Source organism: Tasmannia lanceolata, unplaced genomic scaffold, assembly GCF_043159265.1.
Source record: "Tasmannia lanceolata isolate RefF3 unplaced genomic scaffold, GAP_Taslan_0.1 ptg000018l, whole genome shotgun sequence".
In the NCBI taxonomy this organism is placed as follows: domain Eukaryota; kingdom Viridiplantae; phylum Streptophyta; class Magnoliopsida; order Canellales; family Winteraceae; genus Tasmannia; species Tasmannia lanceolata.
Genome location: NW_027518695.1, coordinates 58567459 through 58572885, shown reverse-complemented (window position 1 = coordinate 58572885; position 5427 = coordinate 58567459). Strand labels below are relative to the sequence as shown.

At 35.5% G+C, this 5427-nt stretch overlaps 1 long non-coding RNA gene across 3 annotated transcripts; it reads right to left on the bottom strand.

Moving 5' to 3' along the window:
* Positions 1-207: 207 nt before the first annotated feature.
* LOC143851822 (uncharacterized) lies at positions 208-4845 on the bottom strand. Of its 3 annotated transcripts, XR_013236521.1 has the most exons (5): positions 4812-4845; positions 4625-4693; positions 2559-2656; positions 1688-1816; positions 208-498 (listed from the first exon to the last, which is right to left on the bottom strand). It is a non-coding gene; the product is annotated as an uncharacterized LOC143851822 (long non-coding RNA). The 3 variants fall into 3 exon arrangements; XR_013236519.1 differs by lacking the exon at positions 208-498 and having other exon boundaries at positions 1581-1816; XR_013236520.1 differs by lacking the exons at positions 208-498; positions 4625-4693; positions 4812-4845 and adding an exon at positions 3503-4066 and having other exon boundaries at positions 1581-1816.
* Positions 4846-5427: the final 582 nt, after the last annotated feature.

Below are 5427 nucleotides of genomic sequence, written 5' to 3'. Positions count from 1 at the left end.
AAAAAAAAAAAAAAAAAGCCGTAGGGAAAATGTGCTTTTCCCTACTGAATTTCAACAATAAACCCGTAGGGATAGCCTTTCCTAGTTTTTTAATCCATTAAATATCAATTCTTTGTGACCTAGGGGATCTGTACATTCACACACATTATATATAACATCAAAATTTCCACAGTTATAACATCCATTTTCCCCCAAAATATACAAATATATAAAAACTAAACTATTTTAATTGAATATTTTTAAAATTACAAAAATTCATTAATAACAAAAGTCTCGATATTGTTCCCTCAACTGAACTTGACAAAATACAGCATTGTTAAACATTCATCATCTAATGATTTATATAACACCATCTTCATCATGTCCTCATCATCTCCTCGATCCTCATCATCAATTACTCCAGAACTCCATGTGATTTTCAGTTGAATGTTGAACTCTTTGAGATGGATGGCTGTGCAGGCATTGAACCTCTTTAGGAGCAACGGTATGTGACATATTCTGCCAAACAAAAAGTTAAAAAGAATGAAGTTCTTAGCCGATTCTCCGCAAAAATTATATATACAAGAATACACAGCATACATAACGCTTTCAGAATGAATGATCTTCAAAATGAATGATACGGAAACAACTACAACATATAGTAGAAAAAATGCATGCGTTGCACATTTATACGACCACAAGAAACACAAGTAATATTAAAAACATCAATGGCCATATTTACAAAAGAGACACATTGGGTAGATTATATATTTTGTTTTATGTAATGCAAGAGTCAAGAAATAGGCTCATTCAATTCATCTCCCTTATACATCAAAATATACATTGAAACTAAGCTATGTCCAAGTATCCCATATTGATGATGATACATTGACTTGCCAGCTAAGAAGGGAAGCTATGTGCTTGTCCGCTAAGTCCAATAATCGCATCAGTCATTGCAGAAGAGACTAAAACTTGAAATTGCTGACCATATGCACACCTATAAATGAATATTGCAAACTAATACATGAATTAACTTTCATTTAATGATCCATGGAGGAGCTATTATCTGAATATTCCATCGCATAGTCGCCTTGACAAGAGACAACATCCATGATTCTGATCTCTTTGAAATTTGAGGCTCAAAGAATCCCTCGCGGTCACTATTTTCCCTTTGGTATGCCTTTAAAGAGGATGTGGCCCTACATAAATTGTCTCCATTAGAGTATGAGTGATGTTTTTTTTTTTTTTTTTCTGAAACCAATTATCGCAAGAAGACCATGTCTACATTTTACCTGTCAACTCAGACAAGCGAGAGACGAAGTAAACAATACTTGTACAAGCCTAACAAAACAAGCAAGACAGACCATGCATATCCAGAGTGTACACAGGGACCTATAAAAGAGGATAAGGCTGATAAATTGGTTCAAATGTGGCCATCATTCTTCTCAATATCAAAGATTATCATGCTTGCAACAAAGCAATCGTGGAATTAAATCTTAGAGAGTGTGATATCACCTATTAAGTGCTAGTTCATCATTGACACAATCAGACACCATGGTGTCCAGATGGACAAAAAAAATAATGTTTGCGAGTTTGACCACTTGAACTTTAATTAAATGAAGAAATTGGAATTTGATAAGAATCTTGAACTGCCAATTGGAGAGTGCTGGAATTTGATAAGAATCTTGAACTGCCAATTGGAGAGTACCTTGGCACAGCTAGTGCATGGAGCGTCATGCTATATCCACGTTAAATCACTCCCATGACCCATGTCGATATGATAAGGCCTCGGGGGATTCCCAACAACAATGGAGACACAATACAGTCTGTATAGCGTCTAAGACAATAACAATTCAGTTAGAAATAGGAAATGACAGCAAGCATGTTACATAGCTTTCAAAAAGTGTAATTGCAAGCACAAAATCATCTAGAGTGCAGTAGAATAACTACATATAACTAAATAATATTAGAAGACACTCTATCATAAACTATAAATGGAGGAATGTGAAGTACCAGAGTGAATAGATTCAGTTATAGAAACAGATGTCTGTCAGATGAGCACTTAGCTTAAACAATATATCCGAGCATTATAATAGTAACATAATTCATATCACCTTCTAGTATGAGGATTACTCAAGAACTAAATATGTAATGAAACAAGGAAACCTTTTATTTTTTTCTCAAAAGGCTGACATTTCGGTGCCACTTTTACTAACCACAAACCTAAACCTCATGAACTTGACATATTCTGGTAGAAAGAACTATGAGGGTCAAGAAAAATGAAAGAGAAGAATAATTGTGAAAACATTATTCGGCTCACACGGATCATTCATATGCCACAAACCAGCGGGCGACATGGCATTGCGAATGTTCTAAACAACATTAAGAGGCATTATGAACTATATCAAACAGAGATGCAGAATTGATGTCCTTAACAATGTAAAAAATACCAGTTAACTGAAAATTAATAAGAGCTATATGCTACGGCTGTATAGTTCTCATTATTGGCTAATAGCATGAAGAATATCAAATAAACCATGATAAAACCTGATGCAGTTCCAAAGGCTTTCACGTTTTACCTGTTGAGAAAGAATACGGAGGGCCTGAACCCTCTTGAAACCATCTGCCAGACTCTTGCTAGGAAATAGGTCTTCCAAAGAACAAAATCATTGAAAACCTGCAAAAGGACACATACATATAATAAGATAAAAAGATTTAAGTTGTAAATAAAACCTCATCAGTGACCAAAAGGATAAGTGGATCAAAATTAAATACCTCGTCTGAAACGGAAAATTAATTTCAGAAAACTCAAATTTCAAAATCAAGTTTGAAGTTATTATGAGCAAAATATCTAAAAGATGGATAAAGTTTTCAGACTCATAAAGTTCCCAGGGAAGTCATGCATTAAAAATGCTAATCATCTCCCTAACAATCTAACAAATGAGGGGCTAACCTCAAGTCGAAGTTCATCATTACTAGGGAAAACAGAATTATAAGGGTATCACCTGTAGGTTTTATGACAGTCTACTTGGATAGTTAGGATCATCCATGTATGGTCTGTCCTGCTAGCTAGAATCTGAATCAACCGAATGTAGTACTCATTATGTTACGTTGGTCGTGCCTTACCTTGTATACTTGATCCCATGTGCCCATCAAGTTCCAAATTGGAGTATCAGTCGGACCTACCATATGTCCACATAGTCCAGCAAGAGGGACCCACCATGGTCAGATAGGTGCTTAAAAGATCAAAAGCCTTAGACAGTTCTTATTTCCCAGCTTTGATAGTTTATTAAGATCAAGAAAGAAAGAATTTTAGCTATATTAGTAGCTACCGCTCCTAATTAATTTTGATCATTTAGTTATCACTCTAAAGTGATCCACATACAGGGATATGTATTGTCACCTAGACAAAAAGGAATTTATCATATATGTGAATTAGCTCCCCCTACACACCCCAATTATCTCCCTGCTATGGAGTACATACATGCTCTATGTTATCTAAAGTTCCATGTGACCAACTTACTATTGCTCATCATTAGCTGCAAGCCAGCATACTGAGAAAGACAGTTAATTCCATCTTTTAGATGAGTGTTATGCACAATCATTTACATACACATCAACCAAACTCGGAACCAGAATAACAATTCTGAAGTCATAAGAATCAAAGATGATCTTTCCTGATCGGATGCATAGGCCACACATGAAAAGAGAGAGGAATACCATAACAGATTTTAGCAGTATATAGTGGGGCTAATCCCTAAGTAAGACATGGGTGTTCCATGAAAAGGGAAGCAAAACTAAGATACAATTCTAACATTTTAATGCAAAACTCCATTGTTATGATACAATTGTCTGAAATGAGATCACAGAGTGAATAAAACCTGTCATATTCAAAATGGTCCGTATCAATGGCAAGAAATGCATGTGGATAATGACTATGTTTTTTGGTCACCAAAGGATATCTCCTCAGCTCAAAGTTAGTTACCATTGAAAACAACAAAAAATGACAAAAAGAGTAGCAAAAACAGAGTTCAATGGGTTTTACAAAAAGCCTCTTTGTATTTGCCATCAAGTGCTGACCATAGCAATGAAAATAGAAAGAAAGAAAGAAAGACAGAGCATGAAAGAAAATCATAAGCATTGATTAGAGCAATACAAACAAAAGAGAAATTACAGAAATAATCAATGACACACCTGAAACCATAAAACTTTAAAGATGAGGAAAATAAAATCCAAGTAAAAACCCTAGGGTTCTAAGTCCAAAATCCTTCTTATGCAACCCCAAGTCGCTTTCTTACGGGGAGAGTTTTTGATAATCTGATCTGATTTCCATACTAACATCTCTTGCAGCAAAAGTCAATCTCGGTGTATAACAAGGGTTCGGATTTTCAACCCCAAATTTGTGTTTTTCTGCCTAAATTCCTTCCAACCTCTCATCTATCTACCTTTTCTTCTTTAGAAAAACCATAAGAAAAGAAAAGGCAGAAACTAGGATTGAATAACAGTCCTAGCATCCAAATTAAAATATAAAATCGATTCAACAAACCATTAGCAAATGAGCATGTGGGTTCTGGGAACCAAAAGAATATTCAAAAAGGTCAAATAAAAAGAACAAAAAAAGAACAAAAACGCCATTATCATTCACCTGGGCCTTAAATTTAGGGCCTACACATCAGTAGTAGAGCGGCAAAAGAAACCCTAGAAACCCATTTTGCTGTTCAGGAAACAAAATCGCAACGAAAAGGAAACAAATACGTAATTAATCTACACTATTCAGGACGCAAAGACATGATTAATTCCAAAATCACAACGAAAAGGAGAAAGTAACAAACAGAAATCTATGAAATGGTTCCCGAGCAAAGCCTCTTGCGGCAAAAGAAACCCTACCTACGGAAATTTTTTAAGAAGGCAAAACTCGGTATTTCCCTACAAAAAACTATTGATTCCTGTAGGGAAAGGAGTACCGTAGGCATATCGCTCAGGATTTCCCTACGAATTGCATAGTAATCCTTAGGTAGACACTATATCCCTACAGATAAAACTAACACCTGTAGGGATATGAAGTATTTTCGTACTGATATAAAATGGGTAGGGGAAAGGAGAATTTTTCCCTACTGACATAACTAAAGTCGGTAGGGAAAGCCCAGATTTGTTGTAGTGATTATACTTCCTTTTGCACCAAAACTGAATTGGGCCTGTAGCCTCTGCCAGTCACAGTCATTCCATACATCGTCTAAGACGAGTAGAAATGCCTAACTTGAAGTGAATCGATTTCGTTAAGACAACAACGTTTCTTTGTCATTGATTCAAAAATTGCTTTTGTTATTCTACAAATATCAAAATCTTCAGAGACACAAACCCATCCTCAAACTTGAAAATGATCTTCCACCCTTTCATCATTGTAAATAAGCTGGGAAAGAGTTGTCTTTCCAAGGCCTCCAATTCCGA